The 14,627-nt window shown below is 35.2% G+C and overlaps 1 protein-coding gene across 3 annotated transcripts in view; it reads right to left on the bottom strand.

The window, feature by feature from the left end:
• Positions 1-14,627, bottom strand: part of LOC140152142 (regulator of G-protein signaling 12-like) — a 131,122-nt gene that overhangs the window by 74,451 nt on the left and 42,044 nt on the right. The window lies entirely within an intron of this gene.

Raw genomic sequence — 14,627 nt, 5'->3', positions numbered from 1 at the left:
GAACAAGGGCAATTTGTCAGCATACTTGTGGCGCAAAACACCAACTTCAATATTAAACTCTGGTGAAAGAAAGTGTAGACAGGACAGCGATAGAACCTGACAGACAAAGAGAGACAAAGGCAGATAAAGAGGCAGTGATAGAGAAATAGTAACGTCAGATTTTCTACCTGTGTATCCTGTATTACCCCTTCAACATGCTGTTGTAGCTCAGTGGCAGACTTGTCAGTCATCCAAAGCTAACTACCTGGCATGACAATCACCACTCAAAAAGACAACCAAAATATGCTTTCCTGAAGGAAATTTATACAGCATGTTCAACATGGCAGAGGATAAAGATATAATAATTGTGGGCAAACTGTCACTTGTGATATGATGGATGATAATTGCCATTTGCAAATCAAATGGATAATTTTAGTTGACATGTGGTTCTGATGTGCAAATCTCACGTGCAAGATGCAGACAGGGGTACAAAGAACCTCCAAGAACCACACGAAAACAGCCACTCCAGATTTCTAAGAGCTTACTTCCATGCTAAAAGGAGCAGTATCTCAGGCGTTCTATATATGAAAGGGGAAAGACCTTATCTAGCATAGTTAGATCATGGAGGTAGTCTCTACTACCTCCATGGTTAGATGAAGTTTAGTAGCTTTTAGTGTTCCAAAAAAGACTAAAATTACTCTCAGCCCACGCCCACCAGTTGTTGATGCTCCAACCACACCTAACAACTACATACATGTGTAATAGTTGCTTGATACATTTTCACATCTTCATAAACTGTATTTTGACCCCCTAAAATACATTTACCTACATACACAGTACCTGTTGACAGAAAAATCCTAAAAATAAGCATGTCCTATCACATACTAGGCCTGTGCTGGAGGAGAGCTAGACAGGCTCCGTTCCAATCCCTACCCCTATCCATCAGTTCAAAAATGAAGTTATCATACTTTTAAGGATGTCCATATTTTAATGTTTCCCTATCTGCTCTGCTCCACCCCTCCGCTGCAGACTCTCTCAATAAAATCCATACCTATTTGAAATTTTATGAGAAGTGGACATTAACCAAACATACATTTGATTCAATTTTGCAGTTACAGGAGCTGTATTTATGCAAATCAAAGAAATGTTGGTCACATTTAAGCCAGCTTTCACTTGCAATAAAACTTTGATCGCAGTGGATCTTTACTTCCTCCTCCACCCCTCACCAGACTCTCTTAATAAAATTAGGAGATAGAATTACCTACAATATTGTTTCAATTCTTCGTTTAAACATAATCCAGACTATCAGATAAAGCTTAAATTCAAGCCAGCCTAGGCTTTATGATAAATCTTAGATTTCAGTGTGTCTTGATTTTATTAAGACATTGCGTACAATGCTGTACCAATCTCTCTTTCACATTAGCATGTCTTGACACATTAAGAGGAACTATCTGTTATTTTTGAGAATATAATTGCCACGGTCAAAAATAGATTTTCTTTATACTTTCATATTTGATGGACCTTGACCTCAAACTAACACACATGGGATAAATTTCGGGAAAATATCCCTGTTGCCATGGTAACAGGCAAATTTCAATTTTAGGCCTATTTTCACAATTTTTGCATTTTTCAGCAGTCAAATTGTCAAGTTTTGAAGCCAGTGTTACTAATATACACAATATAAATATGATTTTTTCTTTATAAGGTATGAATAGGTCAAACCTTAGATGCCGCAATGAAAGTATAAAAATAATCACCAAATGTCAGGGTGGGTTATACCATTTATTTGAAATAGGGGTGTTTTTCAATTTTTTCAAAGTATAAAAATATACCAACTTTGTATAGCTCATAAACCATATGGTAGTGTTCCGATTTCAACATCGACCACAGCATGTTGAGATGATACATTGGTCTTATGAAAAGTTACATTTGAGCTTGGGGAAAACACATCTGTATATACAGTGTTGCCAGACATTTTCCTATTTTTCGAATTCAACACAAATCTCACCTTAAGTTATATGATGTGAAAATGAAACATCATCCTTTCAAGGAACATTTATTAGAAAGAGAGTTTTTATTCATATCAAATTTGATCAGTTATAATGGTCAGTGTTGTTCTAAACCACATGGGTGTTGCCATAATTGGGGTTTAATTGTGATTTGTGGATATTTTCATCTTTTTACAAACTTGTCATAAAAATACCAAAATGCATTTCTATAATAAAGAAAGAAACATCGACCTCGTCATGTTGAGATGATATATTGGCCTTATGAAAAAGTTATTTTGATCTGAGGAGGCGGGGTAAGACATCAGTTTGTACAGTGTTGCCAGATAAACCACATGGGTGTGGATATTTTCAACTTTTTACAAGTCATAAAAATACAAATTGCATTTCTATAATAAAGAAAGAAACATCGACCTCGTCAGATCATGTTGAGATGATACATTGGCCTTATGAAAAGTTTATTTTGATCGGGGGGGGGGAGTAAAACATCAGTTTATACAGTGTTGCCAGATATTTTCCTATTTTTTCAAAATTCAACACAAGTCTCGCTCTAAGTTAAAAGATATGAAAATGAAACTTCACCTTCATACGGAACATATCTTTTTAGAAAGAAAGTTAATTTCATATTCAATTTGATCATCTGGGATGGTCAGTGTTATTTCTAAGCCATATGGGTGTTGCCATAGCTGGCGTTTAATATGACAATTTAGATATTTCCAGCTTTTTACAAGTCTTAAAAATAGTACACATCCTTAAAATTGTTGTGGAATGAAAATTACCCTAAGAACACTTAGTATGTGAATTTAAATTTTAAATTTGAGTTCGGAAAATATGTCCTTCTATACAGTATTGCCAGTTATTATCACATATATTCAAAATTCAACGTATGTCTCACTTTAGGATTTATATTGTTTAAATCGCTGCCATGAATAAACCACATGGATGATGCCACTATAAATGGAGTTAATAGTGAAATGTGGATACATTTTCAATTTTAAAATGACACCTTATTAAAGTTACAGCTATAGTATTCCAATTTTTTTTTTTTTTTTTCCCAAAAAGCACACAAATTTGTCCTAATTTGGCGCTTTTATGGGCACTTTTGCCTTAATGCACCCAATTTGGTGTATTGTCTCCACTGCAAACCCACCAATCGACATACCAAAATTGCTAAGGTACCCCCAAAACCGTGGCACATCCCCGTATACCCTTAACCAGGGAGAACCCCCTTTAATAATATGGGGTAGGCGTAATTTAAACATTATCTTGCTCTTATATGCATCTTTTTGCAATGTAACAATCTTATGTTATTTTAATTTATTTTAGCCTAGCTAGTATGTGTATATTGGTAAAAACATTATGGCTTTTATGTAGGCCTATATTTTAAAGTATACTTGTTTGATGTTTTCTGTGTTGTATTTTAAGGGGTTGGTCACCCACCTTTGCACAGTATTTTTGTCAGACCTGAGGCTGAGAGCACATCAGACATACCAAATTGCATTTTGAATATGAGGAATGTCCTTCTGATATACAATAATTTTTTTTATTTTTTTATTTTTTGACATATTACAGTTAATTTAATAAATCTAATGATGTGTATTTTAAAGTGTATGTAGTTGGGATGAAAAGCCGACCACTAATCAATTAATTATCAAATTGAAAATTTGACCTTTCATAGTGAAGAATATAGATTTTTTCTCAAAAGACCTAAGGTGTTTTGGTAAAAAATCTATATATCTTCAATACTGAAAGGTCAAATTTTCATATGGACGGCTTTTCATTCCAGCTACATACACTTTAAGTACATATCACTAGATTTATACAATTTACTTTTGAGATCTGTTAAATTTCAAAAATATCAATTTTTAATCATTTGCCATCATGTGCTCTCAGGTCCACAAAAATATGTGAAAACGCGCTATTTGAACCCTTATGACTTATAAAAATATCGACATCTCACTACATGTATTAAACCCTAATTATGGCAACACCCATGAGGTTTGGAACAACACTGACCATTTATACAACTGATCAAATTTACTATGAAAGTAAATTTCATTTTAATAAACTTTCCTTGTGAAGGAGAAGTTTCATTTTCGCATCATTTAACTTAAGGTGAGACTTGTGTAAAATTTCAAAAAATAGGAAAATATCTGGCAACACTGTATAAACATATGTTTTCCCCAAGCTTAAATGTAAATTTTTCATAAGACCAAATATGTATAATTTCAACATGGTGAAGTTGATGTTTCACTTCCACGTATTTTTTAAGGAATGCATACCATGGTATTTTGGTATTTTTAAAACTCGTAAAAAGTTCAAAATAACCACATCTCGCTATTTAACCCTAATTATGGCAACACCCATGTGGTTTGGAACAACACTGACCATTTATACAACTGATAAAATTTAATATGAAAGTAAATTTCTTTCTAATAAACTTTCATTTTCAACCTAAGGTGAAACTAGTGCTGAATTTTGAAAAAATAGGAAAATATCTGGCAACACTGTATAAACAGATGTTTTTCCCCAAGCTCAAATGTAAATTTTTCATAAGACCGATGTATCATCTCAACATGATGAGGTCGATGTTTCATTTTCACATCTTTATTTTAGGAATGCATGCCATTGTATTTTGGCATTTTTAAGACTGAAAAATAGCTGAAAAAGCTGAAAAAAACTCAACATACGTTGAATTTTGAATTATGTGATAATATCAGGCAATACTGTATAGAAGGAAATATTTTCCGAACTCAAATTTTAAATTTAAATTCACATACTAGGTGTTCTTAGGTTAATTTTTAACCTTAATATTATGCTCATTCCACAATAATTTTAAAGGTGTGTACTATTTTTAAGACTTGTAAAAAGCTGGAAATATCTAAATATTGTCATATTAAACACCAGCTATGGCAACACCCATGGCTTAGAATAACTCTGACCATCCCAGATGATCAAATTGAATATGAAATTAACTTTCTTTCTAAAAAGATATATGAAGGTGAAGTTTCATTTTCATATCTTTTAACTTACTTACGAGACTTGTGTTGAATTTTGAAAAATAGGAAAATATCTGGCAACACTGTATAAACTGATGTTATACCCCCCCCCCCCGATCAAAATTACTTTTTCATAAGGCCAATGTATCATCTCAACATGACGAGGTCGATGTTTCTTTCTTTATTATAGAAATGCATTTTGGTATTTTTATAACTTTTAAAAAGTTGAAAATATCCACAAATCACAATAAAACCCCAATTATGGCAACACCCATGTGGTTTAGAACAACACTGACCATTATAACTGATCAAATTTGATATGAATAAAAACTCTTTTTCTAATAAATGTTCCTTGAAAGGATGATGTTTCATTTTCACATCATTTAACTTAACGTGAGATTTGTGTTGAATTTCGAAAAATAGGAAAATGTCTGGCAACACTGTATATACAGATGTGTTTTCCCCAAGCTCAAATGTTACTTTTTCATAAGACCAATGTATCATCTCAACATGCTGTGGTCGATGTTGAAATCGGAGCACTACCATATGGTTTATGAGCTATACAAAGTTGGTATATTTTCATACTTTGAAAAATTGAAAAACACCCTATTTCAAATAAATGGTATAACCCACCCTGACATCTGGTGATTATTTTTATACTTTCAATGCGGCATCTAAGGTTTGACCTATTCATACCTTATAAAGAAAACAGTATATTTATATTGTGTATATTAGTAACACTGGCTTCAAAACTTGACAAATTGACTGCTGAAAAATGCAAAAATTGTGAAAATAGGCCCAAAATGAAAATTTGGCTGTTACCATGGCAACGGGTATATTTTTCCCAAATTTATTTCATGTGTGTTTGTTTCAGGTCAAGGTGCATCAAATATGAAAGTTTAAAGGAAATCCATTTTTTGACCGTGGCAAACATTTTAAAAAAATTCTCCAAAATAACAGATAATGCCTCTTAAGTGTCTTTACGTTTTTTCCTTTTCATCTATCATCAGCATGTAGGGATCCAGGTTTTAAGGCTCCATTGAACTCACTACATGTACTTTTTTAATCACCCGAAATAGAACCAGGGAAAATCATCCATATTATCCAATTACTATATCGTGTAGATTATATGAAGGGATTGGCAATTACATAATTGGAAGTTGGAGCCAACCTAAACCAGATCATGCTTTCCATATTTTGTCGTTAAGCTTAACATGAAGATTTAAGCCACCTTGACATTTATATCTTTATTTTAATTAGCTTATGATGATGCAACAGGGCTTATGCTTTACATTTTGATCAACTTGCCCGCGTAACCACTCTCACCGTTTTGAAGGGATAAAAGCCGGGATATTTAGCCCTGCTGTCCCATTTAGAGGGATTATAAGAGAGTCCAAAAAGGACTGATTTACCAGAATTTTCATTTTTTCCCTCCCAGTTTAGTGAGAATATTTTTCACAAGGGGGCAGTCTACCCCCTGGTTATGCCCATTCCCAGAGAGGGGGCAGGTACTCAAGTTTGGTTTGGGTAGGGGTGTGCCACTGAGAATTTGAAAAAAATCTAAATTTTCATCCACATTTTAATATTTTATTACCTCCATAATACACCTTACCCAATGTGCTTACAACTCTCTTTTGCCAAATGGTAAAATTTCCCAAATTTGAGACCTTTATGGCAATATAGGAGATGATCGTCTATGCTTGAATATATACAAATGGTATTTGAATAATATAATTGTATAAAAAGTACAAAAATAGAACTCCTGATCATCAAATAACTTTGGAAGGCTGTTAACTTTGCATTTTTTTGACAGGGAGGTAGAATCCAAGTAGTTCAAAATGTGTTAATTTTGTGCTTTCATCAAGTCTTTATTCTCAACATCACAACTGGCAAAAGTTTTTACTTCTTACTTGAGATTGGTTAAAGGCCAAAAGGGCCTCAAACCTATTGAGATAAGGGTGCTAATATTTCAGTTCCTTAAATTGGGTATCCTGTATGAGACAATTTCCAGAAAATGATTATTTATACTCCTAAATGTGTAGTAAGGGATACATGCACCACACATAGAATGAAGAAAGCGGATAGAATCAAATATACAACAATTTTCACAATGATCAAAGCTTTTTTGATTCTTTGTGTATTAAGGTGGTTATGGAGGCATTATAAAAGTGCTCTAAACATGTTTTAAACAGATTAATTGAGTAGAGCAAAGTACATTGATTAATATATGCCTTTTGTTTGAGTCAATCGGACATACGGTTTTCAAATATATAATTTATATTTTCTTTGTATCTTATTGTTTTTATCAATAATCAATCAAGTTAATGAGCTAAAATGACTGGAGAAGCTCATTTACATATCATTTTTTGCCAATATTTTGCTAAAATCCATGCATAAATGTTCAGGGTATTTTATTTTGCATAATTTTGCCCTGAAACTTGGTCAGTGTTTCTAATATGTTCTAATGTATTATATAGTGAAGCCGCCCCTAATTTGCATATTTGCATAATTAATTAGCATTTATGCAAATTAGCTCCTTAATTATGCAAATATGCAAATTAGAGGGAGGCTCCACTAGCTAATACCTTAGAACATATTAGAAACACTTTGACCAAGTTTCAGGGCAAAAGTATGCAAAATAAAAGTACCCTGAACATTTATGCATTGATTTTAGCAAAATATTGGCAAAATTACATATTAATGAGCCTTTCCAGTCCTTTTAGCTCATTAACTATATTGATTATTGACAAAAACAATAGGATACAAAGAAAATATAAATTGATGTAATTTGGAAACCGTATGTCCGATTTGTTCTAAACAAAAGGCATATTGATCAGTGTACTTTACCCTACTCAATTAATTTGTTTAAAACATGCTCAAAGCATTTTCTAATTTCTAGAAAATGCATCCAATACCACCTTAAAAGAACACATCATTTCTGTTGTAATTGAACAAAGATGATGACCTAAATGTCTGTCAATCTGAAAATAATCAAAATGGGACACAACAAGTACAAATTAATAACATAACTTTTTCACTTAACATCATAAGGAACCCTAAACTATCCAAAGATGACACAATTAACTCTAAAAACACATAACAGCTAGGAAATGACGACCAAATTTATTCATTATATTTAATTTCCCATCTCATAGCAGTGGATTTGTTTTTATCATATTTTCACAGTTTCATCTCTCCTTTGGGCATTTTCATTTTCACCCAAACTAACAAAATAGATAACTTTTGCATATCATGACAGGAATTGATGTTGCCCAAGCTTTAGATTCGAAAAGCCAGGAAATCAGTGGAATGTTCATCACCTTTTAATGTACCACTACACATGCAAGACCAGCTAGCCAAATTTAATCTTTCTGCGTAGCATTCCTCAATCTCCTCACTAATGTTCATTTATAACTCCTCAAGGAATCCAGTACGGATATAGGCCTAAACACATATCACCCAGTCATTGAGTTGATTCGAGCTCTGTGGCCCAATTAAGTCACGCAAGGGTAACAGGATGCTAAATGCCAAATATGCATGGGTGCTGCACTGCATGTATTTGACCAATATTCCAATTTTGAATATACTAGGTTACACAAGAGGCCTTAATTGACTAAAATAATCCAAAATGTCTTTCATTTTAATTCAAAGGCCAAAGTTAGATAGCTTCTTGATACTCCTGGAGCAAAGGTTAGGAGTGCTACAGTCAAATCACTGAGTCAAATTAAGCTAATGAGATTGAAAATATCAACATGATGCATGATTCCCTCCCCCTTCCTAGCTGGAACAGGACATCTGAAATCTTAGCTGTCTTCGAAAAAACCCAAAGAAAAAAATCTTAGTCAGCCTGAATTGTCCCAGGTTTAAACTTTAAGAACAATCTTACACATTGCATCTTGTGTGTACCTTTTAGTATCTAATTCCAAAGCATTAGCCAGAGGGTGTCTTTAGGGTGTCCAAAATGGTCAAAAATACCTTATTCTACAAAATCAGGGTGTCCACTTCCTATTCACTCCATTATAAAAATCAGAATTTTAAAATGTCCAAATTGAAAACAGGGTGTCCAAATGACACCTGGACACCCCTCATATCTATGATTAGTAAGTATGGCAAGCACACATACAAATGTTAAAGGACTTCATACTTGATGGTAGCATTTCAGTTTGATACTAACACTTATATTTCAGGGGCCAAAATACTATTTGCCATTAGGGCTCATATTGAAATATCCTACCACGCTTTTCACACAGAAAGAAGGCAGGATTCCCTCTAAGCTAGCCACTTTAGGAAAGCTCGGTCAGGAAAGCGCCTCCTAATTTAAGTCGGTGAAGTGGCTAATTGCAGTGTTATAATCACACAGGATTTTAAAAAAAGAAGGCTAGCACAGGAAAGCTGCAGGATGGCGCACACCTTCCTGTGTAAGGGAATTTCAAAAAGAGTCCTTAATAGTTTGGAACTTGAACCAGGTGTTTCATTTATTTTATTTATATACATTGTAGGAGGATGTCCAGAGTACATCCCAGGAAGAGATGGCTGGATGGGATCTGTGAAGCAGTAGTCAACCATCCATAACTCTCCATGGCTGAAACCCACCATGTCAAGGTAACAAGTTCACATTTCTACATGATACCACAGCAGAGCACAAGAGTTGGATAAAAGTTAATGGAAAAGAAAATATTTAGCGTCTCACGCCATTAGGGGGTAAAAATTTTAATATCTTACTCCAATACACCATTTAGGGTCGAATTTTGAGATGCTGTGACAAGCATGGTTACCACTTTAGTATGCAGGTGACCCCCCCCCCCAGCAAAAAATACAATTGATTTGAAATCCTTCTTGATCATAAAGATTATTTTTGTACTGAGATTTGCTAAATAGGCTATTCAGGCAACAATATGTGCTCTAAATCAATTTATTTGATCTCCAATCAACACATGACAGTCCACTGCAAATTTCTTTACAATCATTTTGACCAAATTAACTTGGCTGTTTGGTCTGGGAAGACGACTCAAGAGATCAAGAAAAAGAACGGAAAGGCAAGTTATCTTGTCATGCAACCCAAGTGGAAATAATCCTTTGGGGCTTGTAAGACGGCCATCCAACATTGCTCACATCCTATTTCAGGCAACTCAGGATCATATCCAATTTCAAATCAGTCAGGACGCTAAATGTGCAATCTTGTCACAACTGTTCAGAATGAAAGAAGAAAAGATCTGCATTTTGGGCTAAATCCAAGCAAAAACAAAAGTTGACAATGTAGGCAGGATATTTTGATTGAAGGCTCATTAGTTTAAATGGGTATTTAGTTGCAGGGCAGGATACTTGAGACATTAGAGTAGGAGGACTTTTACATTTGTTGGATTTCCTGATCGCAAATTGTCGGATGCACCAATCACAAGGAAATTAAGGAATCACTAGATTTGATATGCCATGGTGGCTCACATGCATCTTGAATCACAAGTAAACATGCATTTTAGTGACCAAATCTTACAAACAATCTTTAATTGATTAAATTCAATGATTGATCATCACTCAGACTCTGATCCTCACTGGGATAAATGATTTGCAGAATCCATATCTTAGTCAAAGTGCATACACTGAGGACAGTTAGTTCAAGCACAGCAGCATTTCCAATGCTCAAAACGGAGATGAAGTCATCTGAAGGGGGCTATTGCAACCATCAGTTTGCTGTGATTCAACTACCATTATTACCCTTATTTATGCTAAAAGTGCTTTGAAAGATGGGGGGGGTGCTTAAACAGGTGCAAGTTAGGAAGGTTCACAGGGGGCACTAATTAAGGGAGGAGTGCTAATTAGGTTGAAATGGTAAGTGCACCCTGGGGTGAAGTTTATTTTAAGGGAAAGTATTGTATTTTTGCCAAGCCAAAGAAGGGAAGGGGTCAAAACAATAGGTGTGCCCAAACACTTATTGGCACACATCTAGGAAAGCAATAAAAATACATTAAAATATGTCAAATTTCAGTGTTGAACCTAAGAGGTATGGCCTGACGGTGCCCGAGCTTTTAGTTCACTACTGCGCAGACCTTGAGTGGTTACATGTATATTACCGATGCAAAACTTCCATCAACTTTGTTGCCTTTCCACAGTTTTCAGTCAAGGCAATTATCAGCATCATAATGGTCCGAGGCTTCAGTCCCGCCCAGTTTCATTCGCTAACCACACAAAATTTGCAAGTAATCCTTCTGATTTCAATGACCACTATAAAGGATAAACACGCACAGGGCCATACTGACAATGTAAAAAACTTAAACCAAAATGGAAAGACAGCTCATATTAAAAATAATGACTTTGAAGATTTACTTGAATGACCAGAAAGGTTGGCAACCTCTACCTGTCAGAACTTCACAAGAAGAGTGCACGCACACATATGGGTGCAACAAATACACATGGGTGCAATCTGTACTTGTATGGCTCTTCCCTATTGAATGACTATAGCAAGACAAGTGCACGCAAACATGGGCACGTGCACTTGTCTTGCAATATATGTAGCACTCTTCCCTAGTGACTAAACAAGACAAAAGGAAAGGCTTCATTTTGTCTCCTGATTATATACACTGATTACCTAGAACTACTATTAAAGTACCATTAATTTGTAACATTTAATATCAGTCTCCACCCTTTAACATGCTTACATCCATTGAGCATAAAACCAGAAAATTAGCTCTTATTGGTCATTAATTAAAAGCTTCATTCATGTTCCGATGCTATTTCAGTTTATATCACCTGCTTTTAAGGATGGTTAGACCCTAAAATAGCAATTAATTGTATCAGGAATTTATAAAAAAAGATATTGTCTTGATTGAGGAAATTGGGTGTGACACTGCCTGGTAGTCTGCTAACCTTACGGTACAGCTAGGAGCATGTTAATACAAGGATTGGGTGGTACCCTGCCGATTAAGACGGCACGCTTCCTACGCAATCACCATGTTAATTTACCTGTGACGCCTAGCTGCCTTACACCTGCAAGCAACATAAATGTACTTGAACTCATTGAAATGTTGGCCTATTTCCTACTCCGATGACACACATTCAGAGAAATCACTCCATTAATATGATGATTTCCTTGCGAAGCATACACCTGTGCGTGTTCAAAATGAGTGTGCTTGAACTTGAGTGAAATGTTAGCCTAATTTCATTATCTAGACTAGAGCTTAATTCATGGATTCAAGAGATTGAGTTGATCAAATCACTTCCTGACTTAAGAATGATCTTGAATTGTTAAATCTGTTCTGAACAGTCAGGCAGCTAGAGTTCTCACTAGACTGAACTGAGAGAAACAAAATCAGCTAATGTGAAAGTGAAGGGATACTCATCAAAAAATTTGATAGAGATAAAAAAAACAACAGTATGTGTGTACTGTGAGTGTGTAATGACGATGATTTTAGGGATGGATTATTTCGTTTATTTTCTCGAATATTTAACGCATCAATGATGCATGCGTTTATCTTATTAACATGCATCAATCCAGCCCCGTCTGGCGGCAAGATTTCATGAATACACGATAGGTGCGGTGCAGGTTATACTAGTACCAATGGCACCGGCCGTACATAAGGTAAAATTTGCGAAGGCAACAGCCCAAACATGTCAGAAACTATGCATTATTGTGATGTATTATTGTTAAAGAATGAATGTTTTGAGCAAGTTTCGTGTATATTATTATTAAAGGTCATCTTCAGATTTTGTTACTTTCAACTGTGCTTTAGCATTGAAGAATGGAATAATAAAAAGGTTGAAAATAACTTGCATGTATATGTCTACTGCAATTGCAAAACGTTTAACGGATGAATGCGTTTAACGGTACATGCGTTTAGCGTTCCCATTCCTAGAAGATTTGCATAATTTTAATATCTTTGCCAATCTGATCTATTCAGATACTTTTAAAAATACAAGTCTCCTATACTGTACCCTAACAGAACAGTAATCCTAACCCTAAACTATCGTATCTTGACATCCAACCAATGCTAACCATAGTATTTTGACATTCAAGATAAGTTAATCTGCAGCATCTGACAAAATATTATTCAACAAGGCCCAGTGTACTGCATCCCCTTGATGGTGAATGGTGCCCCTTGGGTTACGATCCCTTTATAGATACAGCTACCGGGTCCGCCTCTGGTTTCTTGCTACTTTTTCCTTTTCACAATATCCTCTTTAGGCTTTTAGTGTACCACAAAGAGACATTTAGCCTAAGCCAGGAAATGATAACTTTGCCGTTTTGAGCCCAAACGGACTTTGATATACACATATACACGCTAAATATACACACTGCCAGAAGTATTAAAACCTGACATAGACGAAGGAGACTTTTACTTTGCAAATCTAGCATGGGTAAAGTTTGGTGTGGTGCACTCCCACGCCAGATCAATACAATCTCAAATCATTCAATCCTTAATCTAGATAGAGGCCTACAAGACTATCAAGTTAACACGACATACATGTATGATGTATGGATCTAATCTCCTTCGTGCAAGTAACCCTACTCTTTAGAATCAAAAATGAAAAGACAAAACCTAGCAACAAAAAACTGCTGATGTTGAATACATGTCAATCATCATTACTAAAGACTTGTTTTATTGTATTGACTAGTGTGCGTGCTACGCAACATAACATAAATGTAACAGGCGCAATGACACATGTATGATGCATCTTCACTGGTTTGCTTAATATCCTAGTAGTAGTGTTAATTAAAATAGTGTGAAATTAAGGACACCTGTTAATAGGAACATGTATGCAACAAAATGAAAAGTCAGGGAAATCCACCGTCTAATAACATAAGTCTGACTTGCTTAGCCTCATTAATTGTTTTATTAAATTATTGAAGAAACTCTTCACATGTGCCAATGAACATGCCATGGTTGCTGGTAACAGAAGTAGACTTATTTTAGCTACATTGTATGCTTTTGGCACTCAAGCACTGACTAGGAAAAGAGAAATATGCCAAGAAGGAATAGGGGTATTGCAAATTTTAAAACCCAGGTGTTCCAAATGTGTGCACTTATTGCTGCGATATTCGCAAGATCTCATTTAACACAGATGAGAAAATTGCATTCACAATAACCAGTTCTAAAGTACATGGTGAAATAATACGGAAGTCCACTATTTCCCCTCCATGATTGACATGAAATGACAGCATAGCGGATTTCTTCTCTTGTTTAGGCAGTACTTACTAAAGTTTGGACCATGTATTGCATCACCTGCTACTACTAACATATACCTAAACCACTTGTCTATCCTGAAGGGCCATTCATCCCTGGCAGGGTTTATCAACATGATTAGTACCCATCAGCTTTCAGCGATCATGGACAACACTCTGAACAGGATGCAACGTAAAATCTGCCTAACCTGCAGATTCATAAAACAATACATCCTGACCAGTCCTCTCTAGGGGATCTTATGTTGCAACTGGAAGCAGGCTTCTCAATAAACATTAATAAAACTGATGGGTTTTGAGCAATTCAATGCAGTCTGTATATTGATAGTACACAAAAAAATAGGGGAAACCTGCGCTACCTGCCCTGGTATCATGCCCTCATCTTTGCTTGGTTTTAAATTCTATTTCCCAAACCATTAAGTTGATCTTATAGTCCAGTGATCAGTAGCCATGTATGACTGACTCTTGCTT

This window comes from Amphiura filiformis, chromosome 1 (genome assembly GCF_039555335.1).
Source record: "Amphiura filiformis chromosome 1, Afil_fr2py, whole genome shotgun sequence".
In the NCBI taxonomy this organism is placed as follows: Eukaryota; Metazoa; Echinodermata; class Ophiuroidea; order Amphilepidida; family Amphiuridae; genus Amphiura; species Amphiura filiformis.
This window is presented reverse-complemented; position numbering and strand designations above follow the sequence as displayed.